This window comes from Phyllostomus discolor, chromosome 10 (assembly GCF_004126475.2).
Source record: "Phyllostomus discolor isolate MPI-MPIP mPhyDis1 chromosome 10, mPhyDis1.pri.v3, whole genome shotgun sequence".
Lineage (NCBI taxonomy): Eukaryota > Metazoa > Chordata > Mammalia > Chiroptera > Phyllostomidae > Phyllostomus > Phyllostomus discolor.
This window is the reverse complement of record NC_040912.2, coordinates 37981981-38006211: the sequence shown is the minus strand read 5'-3', so window position 1 is coordinate 38006211 and position 24231 is coordinate 37981981. Positions and strand designations below refer to the sequence as shown.

At 35.1% G+C, this 24231-nt stretch overlaps 1 protein-coding gene and 1 long non-coding RNA gene across 2 annotated transcripts in view; one reads left to right on the top strand and one right to left on the bottom strand.

The window, feature by feature from the left end:
* SEMA3A (semaphorin 3A) overlaps nt 1-24231 on the bottom strand; it is a 313391-nt gene that overhangs the window by 160374 nt on the left and 128786 nt on the right. The gene's annotated exons all lie outside the window — the stretch shown is intronic.
* On the top strand, nt 848-23768 carry LOC118497080. Its single transcript, XR_004899634.1, has 3 exons — nt 848-859; nt 8558-8563; nt 23631-23768. It is a non-coding gene; the product is annotated as an uncharacterized LOC118497080 (long non-coding RNA).

Here is a 24231-nt window from a genome sequence, read left to right as displayed (position 1 = left end):
GTATAGGCATTACATATATTGTATACCAGACATTTTATGCATATATATATATATATGTCACTCTGATATATCATGCCTTGGGGTGGGAGTGTGTCCACCTGTCCTGGTAGGTGTGGGCAGCATTCTTGGAGGTGGCCCAGTGGAAGCGGGCACCTGCTCCTGTACTGTTGAGGCCTGCTGAGTTTTCATGGCCCTCCACAGGGCTGTGGCAACAGACCAGCTTACAGGCCATTGGCTGAAATCCCTATTTTGGGACGTTTTGCTGAGTGATCAGAATCTCTAGTGGCCAGGCAGAACCTGTGAGGGACCTTGAGCAGGCATTTAGGTTGGAGATGACAAATTCTTAATACATTTGCAGCCATTCCTTTCTCCTGACACCCCGAGACACATGGTTGACTGATCACTGCACTCAGTCTCCTCATGCCAGGCAGGCAGGCAGGCAGGTTGGCAGACCCAGCTGAAGGGTGAGGATTGTCCAGATCTCTAAAGACATTATGGGCTGATAGCCAAGCCCCTGATGCTAAGAGGGTAGTGCCCAGGGTTAAAGCTAGGCCCAGGCAGTGGGTGAATGAGGACTAGAACTCATGCCTAGGCACTACATACTGTGCTGCTCCTCTTGGGCCCTTCAAATTCTGGGTTCCCCAATCATGAATATGGGGGTGCTGACAATATACATACATAGGATAGAGTGAGCATGGGTTGGATAGCTGAGCATGGAACTCACTGCCCTGAGGAAGCCCCATCTGGTGGGATCCTGGGAGTTTTACAGAGGCCCAAAAGGAAGTGAAAAGCTACCTACACTTTTGTCAGGGGGCCATGATAGTAGGAAATGTTTGTTTACCTAGTAAAAAGGCTTAAAGTACACGAAGGAAAAACTATAGACCTACACAGGGAAATGGGCAAATCCACTTTTATATAAAGGAGTCAACAATCCTTCAAATAACTGATAGATCAACATACATAAATATAAGAATACAGAAAACTTAGATGATATTATCAACCATCTTGACATTTATGGAACATTTATACATTCATTTCAAGTGAACGTGAAACCCAAGATAGCCCGTATTCTGGGTCCTAAAGCAAGTCTTAATAAATGTAAATAATTCAAGTCATAAAGTACGTACTCTGACGGCAAGGGGATTTTTTGAATCTGATTTATTTCAAGGAAAATTATATTTTCATGCTGAAGCAGCATATCTGAAATACTTGAGTCCAAATGTCCACCTCTCTTTGAGAGTTGTGGAATCTTTAAAACGACAGTAGCTAGTTTGATTCCATTTGTGTGCAAGACGTTACATTTTATAAAAGCAGCTGTTTTTCATGGAATACATCCAGGTTTCCTCCTCAGGATGTAAACCGGTGACCTCATACTTCCACTCCAAGACCTATCTATCAACACTCTTTCCCATGCAAGATTTTCATTATGCCAGAACCCTCCTATGGCTGGATCAGCACATTGAGGACATCATAAAATAGTGTCACTTTTAATTAGACTCAAATATGTTTAACTCCCAATAGAATTTTATAGCTTTAAAATTTTTAATCCGAAGTTTGCTGGAGAATTTGGCTGTATTTTAGCTTTCATCAACTCTATACCTTCCTAATGTACAGCCTTTACATTTTAAGAAGCTGATGTACTTCGGGCAGGTGTGCCTTGTTCTCCCTAAGCAATTTGACCAAAATGCTTGACCTCAACTAGGCCATCCTTTCCACTTTGGTAATTTCTCTTGGGTAGAAGATTAGAAATTGTGTCAACTTGTATCAAACATTGATTATTTTAAGTGGTTAGCAAGTGCAGTTTTCTTGGCTTCTTTACAACATTATAAAGTTTTTTTACTTTAGCTTCTTATAATTATATAGGAGAAGGGTAAAGAAGTGATAATGGCTTAAATATATTTCTACTCTAATATACAATAAAAGTGTTTAAAGCATGTATTCTGTTTGCTAACGAGACTTCCTGAGATTTTCTTAAAGTTATACTATTAATACTTTTTTCTTATATTTAAGCAACATAGTATCATAAATACTATCAAGTATATGTAGTTTTATTGTAGGTTTAAGGAAGATCAGAAAGTTCAGTTTTTGTCTGAATAGCATATTAAGTTCTACATCTGATTTATGATTGAACTACTAGCAAGATGCTGTCTTCCTTTGTCTCTGTGAGACCACATGCAAAATACCTGCCCTTACATATTTCTCAGGAAAACTTGAAAAGAAAAAAAATGATGTAATGTCTGAATTCCTTTAAAGACTTTTCCTTCTGGTGTTATAATGATTCCAACATTTAGAAGTTTCTATACTATTCTTTTCGATCTGAATTTTATAAATTAAAACAAGAACTTTTTTTTTCTTTTCTCATATCCTCTGAATCAAGTGTTACCAGAGTTTCATAATGCATCAGGAAAAAAATAGAAATGATAGGGTTTATACTTTCTGACTACCTGAAGTGACAGAAGTATGCCATTTTTTGCAAATACTATGAAAAGTACTTAGTTACTTGGATTTAATTCAAGTTTGAAGTCTCTACCTGCGAACCTTAGCACAGAAATGTAATCTTCCCCAACTTTCCCTTTGGGTCATTTTATGACTTGAAATTTTCAAAATAATCTATTTGGAAAAATGTTGTAAATTAATGTTATATAATTGGGTAGACACAAAAATAAAGTTTTATACCTTTGCCTAGTTTTTATTGCCTGGATTGTCTGCACAGGAATTATTTGTAAAATACACATTCCAATTCTACGTATGTGGCATGTTTCTGTGGGAAAGTTTGTATGTATCTAAGTCTGTATACAGTGAAGATACACATGTCAAAAAGACATGAAATGTATGTGGGAATATTATGTTTTCAACAGCTGTGTGTTCTAGCCATAGGACATTTTCCCTATATATTTATTTGAATGGAAGTCACAGTCCTCCATTCTGACCCATAAAATGTTAATCCTTTCAAGAATGTCTCAATTTCTTTTAAGGAACTCTGTATAACATTAGCAAGCCGCAATCCTTACTTGTAACTAACCTTTTCACCTAAAGGTGGATAAACAGACTTGAAATGTCTATTATGCATGCCAGCACTGAGTTAAAATATATGTATGGAATTCTTATTTTAAAAAAAAATTCCTCCATAATTAGCAATCAGAATTGTAACTTTAAAACTTGGTAGATTTTGAGCAACTGATTGAATGTTTTATGCAATTTTGCATTTCCTGGGGCAAACATGTACTTTTTTGAATAGCATTAAAAGGAATTCTAATCATGTTTTTAAGAAAATTAAGTTTCTATTTTTCCTTCACACTTGCACCTCTACTCCTCCAAAACCCTTATACCGATATTTTACAATATGCCTGTTCACCTGCAAAAAACACAGGTAAAACTATTAGCTACTAATTGTTTTCCATACTGTAAAATATATATGTCCTTTGAAATACTATACTCCACAAGTGAATGGTGAATAACATCTGCAGGAATGTCAAAAGCCTTGTGTCCAGGATCTGTTGACTGCAAATTTTAGAATCCAAATGCCATGTTTTGTTGCTGAGCACACACTACCTGATATCTAACAAGGTTAAGGGGACTCTAAAGGGTATGTCTACTAGGCAAAATTAAAAGGTGGATTTTCCATTCTTATCTGCTTTAATGGAATGTGTGTGAGTGTGTGCACGTGTGTGTGTAAATGGCATTGCAGTCTTTTCTGAAGATCTAGAGCATATAGCTAGTTCAAGCAATTTTAATATTCCAAGTTATCTTTGGTATTTTAGTTATTAAGAAATTTAGTTATTAAGAAAGTGGTGTTGTTGCAACCACCCAAATTCAGAAAGTTTTAGTTAATTCTACCCTGAAAATACATCTCAAGCCCACACTCACCTTTCAATTGCCACTACTAGCAATCAAGTTCAATACAGGCTTCTCTAATACTTGGACAATGCAACAGAATTCTAAGTGTTTGGCTCTGCCTTTCAATGCATTGGACACAGAATGATCGGGAGAGCCTGTTAAAATATGGACCCGGTGACGCAGCTCCTCTGCTCAAGCGCCTGCCGGGATAGGGAGGATAGGGCCCATGTCTTATTAAATCCTTCCTCCCTTGCCACACTTAGAGCTGTAGTACTTTTCTGTCTCATCTATTTAGCAGATACTATGACTTTGGTCTGGAATCTTCCAACCCCTCCCCCGCCCCAACTTGACTAAATTGAACCTTATGTTTCAACTTAAATGTTACAAATTCAATGATGTCTTCCCTGGTGTGAGAATCTATAATAGGCTTCACTGTTAAATTTCTCGTGATATCCTGTTTGCTTCATAACATTTTTCATAGGGTAGAACTGTGTATACTTACTTTGCCATAATTTTGTAGACTCTTCCTCTCTTTAGTTAGCCAATACCTTTCCTTTGGGTAGCACTAAATGTGTTGGTGTCTTCTCTCCACCACATTGCCTAGCACAGTGTAGATACTCAACAATACTGATTAAATAAAATATAAACAAAAATACAAAATATATGTTTGTGTCTCCCTCTCTATTCTTGTGATAAGAACATTTAATGGGCAGTCTGTGAGGTGGTGGGTATGCCTGTCACCTTGAGGTGGTGCTTGCATATGTCCAAACCCATCCACCTGCATGCACTAAATATGTGCAGGATTTGAATAAAATTATACTTAAATAAAGCTGTGTTTTAAAAAAGAAAAAAACTAAAATGAACTGCTACTTTCATGCAGAATGAAAGGATGGCTGTACATAAAAACAAAAACAATCAGGAACAAAGTGTTGGTGAAGACGGGTAGAAATTTGAACACATGTGCACTGCTGGTGGGGATGTAAATGGTCCAGTGCTGTGGAAAACGGTGTGGTGGTCCCTCAAAAACATAAGCATAGAATCACCACTCCTAGATATACATCTGTATGGACTGAACACAGGGGCTCAAACAGATATTGTATACCAATATTCATAGCAGCATTATCTCACTAGCCAGAGGGTGGAAATAACCCAAGTATTCATCAACTGAAGGATGTATAAACAAAATATGGTATATACATACTTTAAAATGGTAAACTTCATGCTGTGTATATTTTACCACAATAAAAATGAAACAAAAGATAAAAAATTATTATGTAAAGTTCCCATTACAATGGTTCTTCCATTGAGCTTTGCATATTGTGTGATGACCCGAATTTTGCTTTTTTATTACTAGAAGTTTGAAGTTTTAACATCATTTTTTGATAGGATATAATAGACATACAAGATAACAATAAAGAAGAAAATTGTACATACTCCCTTTTGTAGATGATAAGTTATAACACAGCTGTATACAGATGGTCTATGACTTACAATGAGCCAGGTTTAGGATGGGTGGGAGTAATACACGTTGCCCTTTTCCCAGGCCAACAATGGACAGCGCTGCAGTCTGTGGTGATGCTGGGCAGTGCAGCGAGCTGCAGCTCTGCCTCAGACACGTGATCAGGAGGGCAAACAACAGACGTTTTACATACAGTGTGCTGTGCTGCCAGTGTTTTTTAGATATTGCATTCTGAGTACATTAACATAAGCTAGAATTAGCTATGATGTTAGGTAGGTAAGGTATACTAAATGCATTTTGACTTATGACATTTTCAATTTACAATGAGGTTTTCAGGAGGTAATCCCATTGTAGGTCAAGGAACATCTGTTGTAGGTCACAATATGGTCCTAAAGTAAATTGTATGGACTAATTTTTAAACCAGTTTTAAAAAAAACAAGCCTCATTTTGATGTGCTGGATCTGGTAAACAATTCCTTTTGTATATCATCAATTCAAAATATTTTACTTTTTTCAGTTTTTTTCATAGAAAGGGAATGTGTCTTTAGTTGGCCTTCCCCTCTGTATAGAAATCTATTGGAATAATTTTCCACTGTGCATATTGAACAGCCACTTCATTTTTCAGGGTCTTACAGGTACAACATTCATAAAATTCCAATTCACATTTTAGCACTTGATACAGTTTTGGTGGTACTGAAATACTATTTCTATTCCAGCAGAAGTAGCCAGTTTATCTGAAACTGCTACATCTTACAAGAGCAGAAAATTTTAAGGAAGAAGAAAAAGAGAAAAACAACATTTTGTAGTTCCTTTTTTATGTTACAGTAATTTAAAAGAAATAAGGGGGTGTTTTTTAAATAATATCACACATAGATACCATTAAAGAGTAAAATACTTTAGATTCCACACTCCTACATAAAAATCTATCAGTCTACCCTTACTGTATTTTCAAGGGAGCTGACATAGTAATTGTGTGGGAAATAAAATTAGAACAACACCTTTTCACACCAGTTAGAGAAAAGCATTCTAACATTAAGGCAATTTGCAGTTTGAGAAGTACATTACTTAGTAATACTATAATTCAATCACAGAATAAACTGTCAAAAAATATGGTTAGGCTGTTTTAGCTCTTGATGCATTCTAAGCATTAATGCTTCTAGTAATTTTAGGGCTGGAAAGACCCAATTTTACCATTAGCTGTAGATAATGCCTGTGTGCGAGCTGGTTGTGGACAAGTGTGTTCTAATGAGTTTAAAATTTTCACTTTCATGATTTGGACATTTTGCTGTTAGAAACCAGCAAAGGAACACTAAAATATTGAGTGCAAGAGTTCCACAATAGAAAGCATGAATTTCACACTAGATGGAATAAAAACAGGAATAAAGATCAGAAGGTGATCCCCAAAATGTGATTCAAAATTCAAATGTATTTCTGAAATAATGAATGTGTTTTAAAACCTCAGAAGATAGCTATGAGCTCAATAAAATCTGAGGAACTGTAAACAAAATAAAAAATAGTCTTAGGAAGTATGGTGATTCCACATTTATTCTTCCTACCAAAATTGCACCAAATATTGGTATTGAGGTATTTTTATCTGTAGAGCATTTTGTGGTGTAAAATGAAAAAAAATAATGTGTATTTAGTTTTACCCTATGCCAAGTATTCTTTCAGACCCTTTACATATGTTATCCTTATAATAACTTTATGAGGTAGGTAGTTATAACATTTTTACAGATGGGGAGACTGCTGTTCATAAAGATAAAGAAACATCGTTAAGACGTCAGAGCTAGCGTGTGTCAAAGCTATCTGAATTTCATGTCCCGACAGACCCTTAGCACAACCGCTTTCTCTGCTCATTCCTCCAGAAGTAGGATGAAAGGTTGTTTTGCATGAGTAGATGAGAATTATTTTTTTAAATTCATTCCAGAAATTAAAATGTGAACATACAATCTTTATGCTGCAAACACTGCCTAGAGCACAAATCATCCCCGGCACACTCATGGGACACCAAGAGCACTGGCTCCTCTGTGTTAGGAAAAGCATGTAAGACAGTTTTTACTCTCCTAAACTATACAAGTAGTTGACTAGCTCATGAAATACGTGGCTTGAAGTGATGTGTGAAATGATTTCATTGCATAGTGTATAAATTTCCCCGCTTTGGAGACTGTAGAAATATCTTGACTTATGGAAAGAACTGTGGGGTCCTTGTGGTCTAATTTTGGAGTGGTACGGAGTTGATGCAGGGCAGGAATGTAAAACGCTTTTTGTACTGACTTTACTTAAGATTAAAAACAGGTAGATGTTTAAAATATTAACAAGACAATTGTCAGGTGAGATAATATTAATATATTCTGTTTCTTAAATACCCTAGAAAGATGAATATTTAAATGCATTTAATGCTCTTAATATTTTATTTTTATCATGTTTATATGTTTATCATTAAAAACAGCAACAATACAGCCAAAGACTTCTTGGTTCAGTATTAATTCTAATCCTGACCCTAATTCCCATCCTGATAGTTTAACCTGCTTAAGTATACAATATTTAACATTGTGTCTGATTGGATTTACTTGTGATAGAGTGTTACTGAAAGACAAGGATATTCATCTTTACATAATGCCAACTGAATACTATAAATATAATATTTTAATAATTTATTTCTATATGAATGTGCAGATCTTCCTATATACATGGAACTTGCTCCAAAATGTCATTTATTAAGCCCATTTTTCTCTAATGTAAAAGAGTCACTATTGAAGCAATATGGTGCTGTTATTTTCTGTGACTGGCTAGTAGAACTGAAGCCATATGTACACTTTAGTAGGATTGTGCAAATGCAGATAGAAGAAGGGTGGGAGGGCATTGGGGAAATGAGGCCAAGTGCCCTGCTAGAGCCAAAATGATAGCTAGACTTGGTTAATTTCAGGAAATGGAGTTGGGAGTGTCTCATTTGATTTAAGACATGGGAAGAGAGAGAAAAGAGAAAGAAACTTCCTAACATTTCTCAGGGATAAAATTGGGGGATGACTCTAAGTACAGCAAGTTGTAATTCCATTTGTGTTTTGGCCCACATCCTTCAGGAGTGGCAAAATCAAGAGAAGCATTTCACTTAAAAACACTTTTTAAAATAGAGGTCTACAGTCCTTTGCAGAAGAATGTTAGATCACAAGGAAACCATTGATTTCAGTTTACCAACAAAGACCCAGTATTTGGGCATGTCAAGGTCTTAGAGGCAATGTCTTGCTGAAGAGTTCCAGTAAAGGTTTCAGTATGCCGTGCCTTTTCAAAGCTGTAGTCAGGTCTATGCAGTGCCACAAGGTCTAAGAAGAATGAAGGTGCATACCTAAGTAACAGCATTACCTAGTCTATAGTTCATGCTAATTAGGTTAGATTTGTTGTCAATATCAAATCTGGAAACTCCCATAATTAGGCAGATAGCTGCTCTCTGGAGTCTGGGATGTTGTATTAGAAGTTGTATATCAAAGTCAAGAGAATACAAATAATTAATTAATGCAATTGCTGGTAAGTCCTTTTAAAGTCAATTTCTGAATATCTGCAAGGAAGACCCATTTAACTTTATTTTATAGGTAAGCAAAGATATTAAGGACAAAGATGTCAAAAACCACACAAGTCACCCTGGCCAGGTGGCTCAATTGGTAGCAGTGTTTTCTGTACAGCAAGGTTGCAGATTCAATCCCATCAGGACACACACCTATTTGGGGGGTTCCATCCCTGTTAGGGCTGTGCACGGGAAGCAACCAATCAATGTTTCTCTCTCACATAGACGTCTGTCTCTTTCAAATCAATAAAAACATATCCTTGAGTAAAGAACCACACACGCACACACACACACACACACAAGTTGTTGGAACTGCATTTTAATAGAAAATTGATTGCAAAATTGAAGTTTTTATCATTTATATGTTTTATATAATATTTTTAGTTCTATAAATTATATTTAGAGGTATCAACTTAAAATTTCAAGCAATATATAGATATGTGTCTGTGTGTATACACACATACACACACACACCTACACACATAAAGAGGGGTACAGTGTGTGAATGGTGAGAGCAAATATTTACCAAAAGGTCCAAAAAGTAACTGTACTTATGTTATTTTTAAAAAGAAATTATTTTTTTTTCCTTTAGCACTTGGATTTTTTTTTTCATCCTAACAGAGACTGCCTTTCTGGCCCAAAATGACTGTCTTCACCTCTCCCCTCCCCGCATGATTCTGCATCTTTATCTGTGTATTTTTTAAAATTTTAACTCTCCTTATTTTATAAGTTTGGTTATTTTAGATTAATTTGTAGTTTCCATGGACTACACAGTTCAAATGCTGAATTCTGGTGATTTCAAATTCAAAATAAGTAATGTTGAACATTCTGATATCAAACATACATAAAAAAGATCTAAATATTTCCTAAAATTAATTTAAAAATCAGTCATCTTTCAATTAATATATTTTATATAATAATTTTAAAGAGCTGAAACTCAGTTAATAAAATGAATAATATAAAAGGATATTTTTCTATATTTCTAAATTTTATAAGTTTATGTTGACCAATATTTAGGAAAAACTTATTTGTGAATTGTTCATTATTTTCTTCTTGAATCATCTTTTCCACTGGCATATATTATACTTTTGAGGAGAGTTATATTTATATGTGGAAATCCAATTAATTTCATATAGTATGGTTTTAACAGAAATGTTAAATCATAAAACCAAAAATAAATACTTGTAAAGGATACTTGAATGAAGCTGTGAAACTATTTTTTGTAATTTATTGACAAATTCATGATTTTTATGATTTATTATTAAAATAGAAAGGTTTTTGTAACAAAACTTCTAGAATACATTTGATACTTTTACTTATAAAGATTATACATTTGTTTTAAAAATCAGAATTGTAATTAAATAAAACTGAGTGGTTGAATAAAAATTTGCCTTTTGTACTTTGGACTTTTATTACCAATAAAAGACAATCTAGTATATTTGTTTGTAAAAATACTCTTATAACTATAAGTGCTTCAACTTACATAATTTTTGTATAGACTAATCCCCCTTATATTAGCATATTTAGTCCTAGCAATAATCTTTTGAGGTAGATTGTATCATTATTCTGAATTTACAGTGAGAAATTTATGAATAACTTGCACGGGGTTAATAACTTGATAACAGAGTATGAAAAGCTTGGTTTAAGAATCTTTGCTTTTGATCATAATACTGCTTTCCCTTTATGTCCTGAAACAATAAATCAGAAAATAATTCTTAATTCTTAAAACACTTCTTATTCCAATGGCATAACAGAATCTTCATTTTAATATACACATATATTGAAAAACTCCAGTTTACATAATATTTTTAAAAGATTTTATTTATTTATTTTTAGAGAGGGGGAAGGGAGGGAGAAAGAAAGGGAGACAAACATCAGTGTGTGGTTGCCTCTTGCATATCCCCAGCTGGGGACCCAGCCCACAACCCAGACATGTGCCCTGACTGGTGATCAAACCGGTGACATTTTGGTTCCCAGGACATGCTCAATCCACTGAGCCACACCAGCCAGGGACAGTTTACATAATATTTATAGTGAACATGGGTATATATGATATGTGATTAATATGAAAAGTGAAAAATAGTAGGACAAGAAAGATGAGATTGGTAGTAGAAATATGGAGTTAATGGCTAGATAAGGAATTCTGTGAACTTTAATTTTGTTCTCCTTTGTTTATTACTATATCTCCAGGGCCTACAACAGTGCTTATCATATAGTGGGTATTCAATGAATATTTGCAGAATGAAGAAATACTGCAAATGCAATTCAGATTTTCTGGGTCATTGTGTGACTAAATAGCAGACTGATGTGATAGTGAAAAGGTGGGAAGTTTAAAAACATAATCTTTTGGGCCAAGATGGAGGCATAGGTAGACACACTGTGCCTCCTTGCACAATCAAAATAAGGACAACAATACTTTAGAAACAAACAAACAAAAAAACAACCAGTACTGACAGAAAATTGAATTGTATGGAAGTCTGAGAATGAAGGAATTAAAGAAGAAACGTTCATCCAGACTGGTAGGAAGGGCAGAGTTGGGCTGCTGGAAGGAAAGGGGTCCAGGCAAAACAAGCGGTGCCTGGTGGACCCCTGGGAGCACAAGATCGCAGTGGGCAGACCCAACGGGGTGGCAGATTGTGGAGGGCTGCAGCATACAAGGTGGCTGGTGGGCCAGGCGGTTACACATTCATGTGCAGATAAAGCAGGTAAAACTGAGGAACAATACAAACCTCACAACCTAGTGTTCCAGCACAGGGAAATAAAGCCTCAAAACCCTGATTGAAAAACACCTGTGGGGGTTGAGGCAGCAGGAGAGATTCCCACCCTCACAGGAAAGTTCATTGGAGAGACCCATGGAGTCCTAGAACATACACAAGCTCACCCACCCAGGAATCAGCACTAGAAGGGCCCAGTTTGCTTGGGGGAAGTGGGGAAGTGACTGAAATCTGGCAGAAAGCAGAGCAAGAACCATTGTTCCCTCTCAGTCCTCGCCCCCACATACAGCATCACACCGAGCAAAGTGGGTTGCCCTGCCCTGGTGAACACCTAAGGCTCCACCCCTCATACACAACAGGACAAGACAAAAAAAAATGGCCCAATGAAAGAACAGATTGAATCTCCAGAATAAATATAACTAAAAGACAAAGAGATAGCCAACCTATCAGATGCACAGTTCAAAGCACTGGTGATCAGGATGCTCACAGAATTGGTTGAATCTGGTCACAAATTAGATGAAAAAATGAAGGCTATGCTAAGTGAAGTACAGGAAAATGTACAGGGAACCAATAGTGATGGGAAGGAAACTGGGACTCAAATCAATGGTGTGGACCAGAAGGAAGAAAGAAACAATCAAATAGAAAAGAAGGAAGAAATAAGAATTCAAAAAAATGAGGAGAGGCTTAGGCACCTCCAGGACATCTTTAAACATTCCAGCATCCCAATTACAGAGTTACCAAAAGGAGAACTTCCCCAGTGTGGCAAAGAAAATAGAGTTCCAGGAAGCCCAGGAAGCTCAGAGAGTCCTAAAGAAGTTGGACCCAGGGAGGAACACTCCAAGACACATCATAATTACATTACCCAATATTAATATGAAGGAGAGAATCTTAGAAGCAGCAAGAGAACAGAAGACAGTTACCTACAAAGGAGTTTCCATAAGACTGTCAGCTGATTTCTCAAAAGAGACCTTGCAGGCAAGAAGGGGCAGGAAAGAAGTATACCAAGTCATGAAAGGCAGGAACCTACATCCAAGACTACTCTATCCAGCAAAGCTTTCATTCAGAATGGAAGGGCAGATAAAGTGCTTCTCAGATAAGGTCAAGTTAAAGGAGTTCATCATCACCAGGCCCTTATTTATGAAATGTTAAAGGGACTTATCTAAGAAAAAGATAAAAACCATGTACAGTAAAATGACAGCAAACTTGTCATTATTAACAACCACACCTAAAACAAAAACAAAAACTAAGCAAACAACTAGAACAGGAATAGAACCACAGAAATGGAGATCACATGGAGGGTTAGCAACAGGGGAGTGAGGGAGGAGAAAGGGAGAGAAGGTACAGAGAATAAGTAGCATAGATGGTAGGTAGAAAATAGACAGGGGCAGGGTAAGAATAGTATGGGAAATGTAGAAGCTAAAGAACTTATAAGCATGACACATGGAAATGAACTAAAGGTGGGGGAATGTGGGTGTGAGAGGGTATGCAGGGTGGAGGGGAGTGAAGGGGGGAAAATGGGACAACTGTAATAGCATAATCAATAAAGCATATATAACAAACAATAAAAACATAATCTTCTAAGACATGGTAAAAATAAAGAATATATCCGAAAGATGAAGGAAAACCATTGAATGGGGAAAAATGGGGAAGTGGAGGATACCTTATCAGGACTGAGCCCCAGAAAGGACATACACATGACTCTCAAGCTACCTATGTGACATGTGGTTGAGGTGCATACATTACAGTTGAATAATGTTGAAGTCATTAAAACTCTGTCACACTCAGAGCCTCCCTCTGAATAACAGGAACAGTATGTGCTGCCATGCTTTGCATCATGCAACCACAATTCAAAAGATAAGAGAACTCTTCCTGTGCCAAAGTCTGCACTCTACCTGCTTCTGAGGTGGCCTGGCACAATAACTATTTTCAATAGGAACATTTTATTATTGAAACCTCACTGAAAAGATTAAATTTCTTCTGCTAGGGATTCTGAACACTAGAGACACAGAATTGGGTATAGCAAAACCCAGAGAGAAGGTTGGAAGAAACAGCCAAGACCATAAAAGTCATGAAGAGGAATAAACTATGAGGTGTAGAGAGGAGTACAGATGAATTTGTAAGTAATGTTCATAGAATAACAGAAGTGGCATTCATTTGGTACAAATCTTTCTACATCATTTAGATATATAGTTTGAGAATTCTAATGTCTTCTCTTTCTAGTTCAGGCTCAATGGCACTCCAAAAGGCTAAAGTTACTGTATCTCTTCTCAAATACAAATGAAAGAAATAAATAAAAAACTATTAATTTGGAGATTGTTTTTTGAAATGGTTTCATTATGAAAAGCATTGTGGTGATGACTGCAATGTTTTGAAGCAGAAAATGAGATAAAGAAGTAGGCCACAGGCTAAACCAACTAACTGTTTAAGTAACCAGAAGAAATAGGTAACAGAGCCCAGTTGGCTTGGTTTGACTACATTTACTATTTTCATTCCTGTAGATTACACAACTATATCTCACTAAGTGAGGTATTATCTAATAATAAATAAAGGCACCCTGGTTTATGGTGAAGGATAACTCATATGTAAGTGAAAGAATATTCTGGAATTCTGTGATCCAGGCATATAATTCAATTACAAAACACTGCTTCTGAAAAAAGACAAAAAAGAATAAACACAAAGATAGTAAGATAAAATAATGTGTCTTCTGGGTGGTTTTGCCCTACATTCAAATAACTTTTGCAAAGGATCAAACTCAATGAATGTGAATATCACCCTCTCTTTTTACTCAGTTAGTGCATGGTGCATTTACAAACTCCTTTGTTCTGTTTGCAGCCCACAGCTGGCACAGAAATCTATGTTCTAATGTTTTAATTTCTAACATTTAAAACAGCTACACCTCTGTACTGTGGATTGCTTCATTGCTTTTATTAATAATTAATTGCTTCATTGCTTTTATTAATAATTAATTGCTTCATTGCTTTTATTAATAGCAACAGTATTACAAATCTACATGAAAGTAGTAAAAGAATGGAATACCCTGCTGGTGTAGCTCAGTGGATGGAGTGCCAGACTGTGCGACCAAAGCAAAGGGTCACAGGTTGGATTACCAGTCAGGGCACATGCTTGGGCCAGGTCCCCAGTAGGGGGCACTCAAGAGACAACCACAAATTAATGTTTCTCTCACTCTCTTTCTCCCTTCTTTCTTCTGTCTCTAAAAATAAATAAATATAATCTTAAAAAAAAAAGGATAGATGAGACTTTCTAAAAACTTAAGTGGCAGAAGAATTAAATACATGTTTCAAATAAGAGTATCACATTTTTGTAAACCTAGAGGGAAATGAATGATAGGTATCTACTATGGAAATTAGGCAAATGGAATTTATATCATTTCATAAGCAGGTTAGATGATTAATAGAATATAATTTTATTTCAGAATCTGATGGGAGCCAACTGGAATATTTAACATAATACCTACTAGTTTACAACACATATGATCTTTCTGCCATTTGAGTTAATCTTTTTAAAATATACATTTTTAAGACGACTTTCATTATCTAAATTTATGAGATAATGGTTTAAGCTTCTACTTGACTGTCATATACCTATTTTTTGAGGGTGCAAGTTTGTATCACACTATATACCATTATAGCAGTGTTATTAAGCCCAAACTTACATTATTATCTACTAGCAAGCTAAAAAAAATGTTGAGGCTAATATAATTGATTCAGCATTGAGGTCAGGTGCCCGTATTTTATTTTTTAATCAGTCTCACCTGGTAATTTTAACGTCTTGTCAGTGTTGCAAAGTCTACATTATCTCCAAATACATTAAATATTGTGATAAAATAACATCTATTATAAATTATAAATAGCATTCTTATTAAATAAACATATTTTAAAAATAGAGGAGAAAATGGGAGCATTAGTTTTCTCCATTACTTATGTATCTATGAAAATAATGAAATATCATAAAATGTTCAAAACACTTTTCTGTGAGTACATACCATGGGCCTTCATTCTATCTTTGCCACAAATCTTTAAGAGTCAAAGCCAATGAATTATCATAGACTTCAATTTTATAATTAATAAAATTAATAAGTTGGCCTATCAGATATCTAATATTGCTGGTTTACCACAGTAAAATTTGGGCATTGCAAATAATTATCCCCATTCATGTATCTACATAAATGTTCTTTATTGTAAGCCTTGGTTACTGAAGCAAAATATAAGTGGTAGTGAATGAATTTCAGATGGATTATAAGTTTACTACTTTTTAATAAGAATTGTTATAATTTCTATTCTTCAGATATTGAAACTAAAATCCATTAAGAAAAATCTTTTTTTCCAGAATTTTCTTCCTTGTTCCAAAAAAGAAAGTACCATCTTTTTTTGCTGTTGGTCAGAGTGAATAGCCGACAATGAATAAATCCCATATGAAAAATGACCCTGTCATGAGAAGTAACATTAAATAATGTAATCTCAAGGTACAATGTTGTTATTAATAAACATATTGATGAAATCAATCTTAAAATGATATACTATTCATTAAAAATGACCATAACTGCTAACAATGTCTTTGTATAAGTCATTAAAGCTTTTCAATACAGATATTAAGATCTGAAGCTTTGTTTTTCTTAAGCTACTTTTAAAAACAAAGTGCCTGCAACAGAGAGTTCTAGTAATAAAAGTAAAAAAAAAAAAAGAAAGAAAATGACAAATATCTGTCATCAAGCACTCTGCAATTTCAGGTTGCAAAGATGAATGAGACATCAGGTGAAAACAGCTTTGTTAGCACAGCTTTGACATAAGTTATGGAAGGCAAACACATCTTGGTACTCTAAGTTACAATGACTCACTACCATGTAAAAATAAAGATAAAACATGTTTATATATGCATTGTTTTACATCTTGCTCATATTCCTACTTATAGAATACACATTCCATTTCAAAAAGTCAATGTGATTTTTCAAAATACATAAAGTACACAAAAGTCTATGTAGAGTGCAACTGCCGAGGTTTCTCATTGCAGTGATATTTAAAAAAAATTATGGGTCTTTTTCTGTAGGCTTTTTTTGTGCAAATAAGACTGCACAATAGCAAATGCTATGAAATTATGGATAATTAGAAAATACCATCATGCCTTTTGTTTCTATTCACTGTATTTATATTTGTGACAATCATGAGATGAATTTGACATGTGTGCAAAAAAATCTATATATAAGGTTTTCAAATGGAACACAGCAACTGATAATTATGCTAGGATTTTGTGAATATTATGATATATTTGTCTTCAGAAACATACATACATATATACATATGTTTAAATCTCTGATAGTATTTTCAGACTTCCTTACAGTTAAAAATTTAATTATCAAATCTCTTTGGATGTGTACAAGTGATCCTCATGAAAAGCCCTTGCAGCATAAAGAGATTTTCAGGCTGGAAACAGACAGTGTGTGGCTTTATGTTTGCCAAGTGTTGCCATCTTAAAATCTTGACTGTTGAAACAATAACATTTTGGCTGCTTTTATAACACTTGTTTAATGTTTACAGTTTAGTAAATGTGCACTTTTATAAACAGAGGGCTTACCTAATTAAACTGGACCAGTGTAACAACTAGGTCAATGTATTGTGAACAAAATAATCTCAATATGGTTGGGTTATGGAACAGCTTAATTTTTTTCATTGAGTTCTATCGATTTTTGGCAGAAAAGAAGGAGAGAAAGAACAGATGGTAAAAGAAAGAAATTGAGCTGCCGGGTGAGGAATACACTATCACACTGAATTATAAAGAATGGTATTCCAATCTCCTGAATAGTTATTTCAATTTGGGTACAAATTCAACACATGCTGCCTATTTCTGAAGCAACATAAATTTTTCCGTAATGAACTGCAGTAAGTTTCAAATCATGACTATCTAGTGTTAAAACATGACATCATCTGAAGGGGAAAGGTTGCCTTCTGCAGTTGGCTTGATGAAAAAATTAAACTGTATTTCCTTGTTTGGTTTGGAGAATGGGAAGACATTTGCACTAGGTAACAATTTGACATTCACAGATCTGAGGTTTTACACTACTTTGACATAGGTGAAGCTTGTTTATATATGTAAATTGCACATAAATATGTAAATTATCACCTTTGCCCTGACAAAGATTAGAAAGTATTCTACCTGGAAATATACAAAATTACTAGTAAAATGTACTTTTTCAAAACAAGCATACATGTATCAATTTATAACAATATGGCAAATTCATTTCATGATTATATTGATATTGTATTTAATTATTTTCTATTGTTTATCACATAAGTCTATATAAATAACATCCTGAACAGCTAAATAGTAGCTTCATTAATATTTGTATGAAATTAAGCACAAATAAATAAAATATTAATACAATAAAATATTATAAGAAAATATACTTTTTATATTTTTTATTTATTTTTAACTATTTTTTAAAAATTTTAATTGTTGTTCAAGTACAGTTTTCTGCCTTTTACTTCCATCCCAGTCCACCCCACTAGCCCTCCCCATCTCCCTCCCATTTCCAACCCCCCCTTGTTTTTGTCCATGTGTCCTTTATACTTGTTCCTATATACTTTCAGGGATCATTTCTACAGTTCATTAATTTTTATACTTTAAATGAACTGCTATAATAAGGAAAATATATTCTGTTAAGCAAATTATTTTAATGCTACACATTTTAAAAATTTTAAAATTATAATTTTCTTTCTTTCTCTCCCTCTTCCTTCCTTCCTTCCTTCCTTCCTTCCTTCCTTCCTTCCTTCCTTCCTTCCTTCTTTCCTTCCTTCCTTCCTCCCTCCCTCCCTCCTTCCCTCCCTCTTTCTTTCTTTCTTTCTTTCTTTCTTTCTTTCTTTCTTTCTTTCTTTCTTTCTTCTTTTTCTTCTTCTTCTTCTTCTTTATTTTCTTTTTACAGAGAAAAGGGAGGGATAAGAGAGGGAGAAAAACATCAATGTGTGGTTGCCTCTTGAGTGCCCCCTACTGGGTACTAGGCCTACAACCCTAGACTGCAAATTGAACCGGTGACCCTTTGGTTCACAGGTCAGCACTCAATTTACTCAGCCACACCAGCCAGGGCTAAAATTAATATTATATTTTGTTCTGTTTACATGAGACATATCATTTTGAGTTTTCTGTATCTGCTGTACCACTAGAATAACAATGCAAGTCATGTCATGCTGCTTGAAAAAAGAATCAAAAAGGAAAAAAACAACTATTGACTTATATGTGCAGTAGTATAGAAAAAAGTTAAATGATCAAAGGAAGACTTTATTTTTTCAAATCTCAAACACACTCAAATTTTACAACATAATTTGTCTATATTTTGTGAGTTAACTGGACAATATATTTATTTTGTATGCCTTCATGTTGTCAGCCATTGGGATTAAACTGACTTTTGATCTCTATAAAGCAAAAGTGAATCACCTAGTCATTTCTGAGTATAATTTAGTTCAGTTATCAGCCACCATTTGCAGTCAAAGTTTATATAGTAAATATTTTGACATTGTAGACCAAGAGGAGGCATTGAGGTTTTTGTGTGGTTACAAGAGGGAACAACAATTTTATTGACACATTTCAAAACTTATGAAACAGAAGTTTGAACTTCATATAATTTCATATCACAAATAGTACTAGTTATTTTTTTTTTTGCTTCCAACTATATAAATGTGTAAAATCTCTTTTAGCTCCAACATGTATGAAACCGGGCAGCAGGCAGGGCTTAGCTCACTGGCTGTAAATTCCCAATCCTGGATTAAATCTATTGTTTTATTTTTATTTTGAAAAGATCTCAGTTACAGAAAGAAACATAACTTTATTTACCCAAGGAAGTATAAGTCTCTTAAGTGAAGATATATATTTCTGATATATATACCAAACATGTGTGGGGGTAAGTGTTAATATGATGACTGAATTCTGAATTCCCTTTTGTCCCTATTGGAAGGTAAAGGATAAGTTTTTGCTTTTCATACCAATCTATGGCTCTTTCTCAGAGGCAAAATATAGGGAGAAGCAATTACTTTTTGAAGCAAACATATAGTTATTAATATTTTAGTCATTATCTACATCAAGTTTCTCTCTAGTGAGGGTTTTAGGCCTGTTTTTATCATATCACCTTTTTAAAAAAGATTTTATTTATTTATTTTTTTTAGAGAGAGAAGGGAGGGAGGAAGAGAGAGAGAGAGAAACATCAATGTGTGGTTGCTGGGGGCCATGGCCTGCAACCCAGGCATGTGCCCTGACTGGGAATCGAACCTGTGACGCTTTGGTTCACAGCCCGTGCTCAGTCCACTGAGCTACGCCAGCCAGTGCTTCATATCATCTTTTAAGGTATCATTACTAACCATAGAAAAAGGGAAAGCCTTCCATTAATCATCTGAACTCTTTTTAAAAACTTTTGTAAAATTGCTGCTTATTTATTGGAAATATGTAATCAAATACATTTACTATATTGGGGAGACCAAGAACTATCTAAGTTCTCAGCTCAGCTGCATGTGGTGCCATATACTGAGTGGTAGTGGATAAGAGAAAGAATTTGAGAAGGAGGAAGACCTAACACAATCAAGTTGACATATATTCAGTTTACACATGAGTTCAAGTTGGTACATCCAAGAAAACCAGATACAAAAAAGTATATATATATGAAACTCACAAGCAGAAATATGAAACAGAAATCACATGTTGAGGTGTAGAAATACTGTGATATTACATAATCTGTTCCTTTATTAACTATGTTTTGTTGATTGTTATTATAGCTGTCCTGGTTTTTCCCACTTTGCCCCCCTCCACTGGGAACCCCACTTCCTTCCAGCAACCCTCCCCCCTTAGTTCATGTCCATGGGTTGTGCATATAAGTTCTTTAGCTTCTCCATTTCCTACACTATTCTTAACATCCCCTTGTCTATTCTGTACCTACCAAATATGCTTTTTAATCCCTGCATTTTCCCCTCTTTTTCCTACTTCCCCTTCCCAGCTGATAACCCTGCAAACGATCCCCATTTCTGTGATTCTGTTCCTGTTCTGGTTGTTTTCTTAGTTTTTCTTTTCTTTTTTTAGGTTCAGTTGTTGATAGTTGTGAATTGGTTACCTTTTATAGTTCATAGTTTTGATCCTCTTCTTTTTTCTTGGTAAGTACTGTTAACATTTCATATAATAATGGCTTTGTGATAATGAATTACTTTAGCTTTACCTTGCCTGGGAAGCACTTATTCTGCCCTTCCATTCTAAATGGTAGCTTTGCTGGATAGAGTAATTTAGGCTGTAGTTTCTTGCTTTTCACCACTTTGAATATTTCTTTCCAGTCCCTTCTAGCCTGCAAAGTTCCTTTTGAGAAATCAGCTGATAGTCTTATGGGAACTCCTTTGTAGGTAACTCTCTGCTTTTCTCCTGCTGCTTTTAAGATTATCTCTTATCTTTAACTTTTGTCATTTTATCATGGTGTGTCTTGGTGTGGTTCTCTTCAGGTCCAACTTGTTTGGGACTCTTTGTGCTTCCTGGACTTGTGTATCTAGTTCTTTCACCAGATTAGGGAAGTTCTCTTTCATTATTTTTTCAAATTAGTTTTTAATTTCTTTCTCTTTCTCTTCTCCTTCTGCTATGCCTATGATTCAGATGTTTGGCATGTTTGGAGATATCCCAGGGTCTTCTTATACTATCCTCATTTTTTTGAATTCTTGTTTCTTCTTTCTGTTCTGGTTGAATGTTTATTTCTTTCTTATGTTCCAAATCATTGATTTGATAGTTTCATCCCCTCCACTGTTAGTTCCCTGTAGATTTTTTCTTTATTCCACCCTGTATAACCTCCATTTCTTCCCTTATGTTTTTGCTGTACTCAGTGAGTTCTTTGAGCATCCCGATCATGTTTTCAAGTTTGCATCTGATAGGTTGGATATCTCCATTTAGTTTAGTTATTTTTTTCTGGGGTTTTGTTCTGTTCTTTCATTTGGGCCATTTTTCTTTGTTTCCTTAATTTGGCAGCTTCTCTGTATTTGTTTCTCTAGGTAGACCTGCTTTGACTCCCTGCAAAGGGCACCTGCAAATTGTGTACAACAGAGCCTTATATAAAGTGAAGCAGGGTGAGACAACCTGCTCACTGCTTTCTGGCTGTGTAGGTGGGAAGGGCTTAGAGAGGGGACTGTGCTGCTGCCTGGCCTCTGGAGATTTGCCTGGCACTAGCCCCATTTCCAGTCAATTTACCTACTCCCTGTATGTGACTGGCCCCCTTCAAGCTGTTGCACTGGTGCTGAATCCCAGAGTGGGTGGGTTAGCTTTTCTTTAAAGTAGTACAGGCCCTTTAAGTATAGTTCTGGCAGTTTCTTCTGCTGCTCCAACACCCACTGGTTTTTACAGCCAGAAGTTATGAAGATTTGTCTTCCTGGGGCCAGAACCCTGGACTGTGTGGTCTGGCCTGGGGCTGATACTACTCGTTCCTAATGGATCCCTCCCAATTTTTATCTACCACACCTGAATGTGGAACCACAAACACCCATTTTGCCACCACTGCTGCCACCTCTCCATGCCACACTGAGTCTCCTAGCTTCTCCACCCTGTCTCTGCATCTCTGCCCCTCCTGCCCATCTGGGCGAATATGGCTTTTTTAAATCCTTGGTTGTCAGACTACCGTGCAGCTTGATTTTCTGAAAGTTTTGGCTGTTATTAGTTTGAGATTTAGTTGTCATTCTTTTTGTGGTTACATGAGGAGACAAAGCATGTCTACCTATGTCTCTATCTTGGCCAGATACATAATCTGTTCTTTTACTAATTCTTTATAAGTTTTCAGTTTCATGATAGTCTAGGCAAATGCTTTATTTTTTATGATTAAGCATTGCAATTGTTTACCTGGGTAGCACTCAAAACATTTAAGTAAAAGGACTAAATTCTTAAAAAATGACCTGTGATGGTCATTCATGCTCAGTTTTCACATTGCTCTCATCTGATCACTTACTTTAAAACTAGAGTAGCCACATTATCTAAAGTTTTTTTCTTTCTCCCTGAAAGATTGATAAGCCTCATAACATTTCACAAAAACTGCCCATTTCCTTTATACTGAGATGTACTATAATGCCTCTAATAAAGCATCTGCAATAGAATGTGATAATTGATTCTATTCTCTGATTTTATTCATTTGTCAAAAAGTTTGCCAAAGCTTGGGAGCCTTTACACAAACCAGGTCTAAGTTTGCCTGTAATGCTCTAGTAATATTAGGATGTTAGGAAAGGATTTATGGTTTAGAGAGTAAATCCTGTGGAACACAGAGCTTTTTCATTATTTCAGTATCAGCCATCCATATTATATGTTTCACTTAAGTTTTGCATACATTTTTCTTAAAGCATATAATAATGGTTTGTATACTGAAACAACTTAGGCATCAACAACAAAAAACAGAGGCTCAAACAGTTTGCTTTTGCAAAACCTACTTTTTATGTATAACCTTTATTTCAGTAAACTTAATTATATAATGGCATATGATTAGCTATACATTACTGGAACTCCATACATTATGATTCACATTAAAAAATTATAGATTTTATGGATATCCATATCATTTCAAGATAAAGATATAGAATGAATAAAGATCTAAAATTGGAGTTAAGCTTCTTGTAGTCCCAATTGTTCATTTTTATATGTAGCTCATATCTTTAGAGGAAATTATTTTATTTCTTTCAAAGATTTTATGTATTAGCGTGTAACTTTAGTTGGGAAAAACTAAACAGTCTCTGGTTAACTCCTTGGAAATATAATAGTTTCTGAATTTTTAACAACTAAAATCCAGTAGTAATAATTCATATCAAGAATTTTAGGACTCTGTGATTTTGTAATTAATTTTTTAAAGTTATTTTTCCACTGTCATGATTATGTAAAACAGCACGGTGGAAGCATTTGAATAGTTGTTTCTTCCAGTCACCTGGAATCAGATTTTTTTAATTGAGAGCAGTAATTAAAAGCAATGATTCACTTATGTAAGTTACTTAAAATAGTCAAATTTATAAAATCAAAAAGGTGGGATGGTGGTTACTAAGGGAAATGGGAGGTTAGTAATAAAAAAGCATAATTAAGCAGAGTGAATACATGCTAGAGATGTGCTGTACAATGCTGTACCTGTAATCAATGATAACGTACTGTACACTTAAAATGTACTTAGAAGGTAGACTGCAAGTTCAGTGCTAATACAATAATTAAAGAAAGAAAAAAAAGAAAGGCTATGATGTCAGACAGATGCCAAAAGTGTGTCCTTTACTACTTGTTCTACTTAGGGCTGTGGTTTTCTCACCCATAAAAGGATGAAAAATGTACACTACCTAGAATGGCTATAACAAATACATGAGATAGTTTACACAAAAGTTTTAGTACTGTTTCTGGCCAATGATAAATATTCATTAAATGGTGTTTATTGATACTGTTTTTATCTTCACCATTGTATACTTTAACAGAAACATAGGAGTTACTTTTTTTAAGTATCTTTAAAAATCATTGTTTTAGAACTGACCTTATTTCAAACATCAGTAATTGGGGAATGCCAAGCATCCTCAGTGAAAAGGAATACAAAGGTTGATTTCAAAGCGACACCTCACTGTAGGATCTGTGCCAGTTGAGTATTTCGAGGGTCAGCTTTCCTTGCTTTTGAGACATGAGGGGTCACCATTTGGA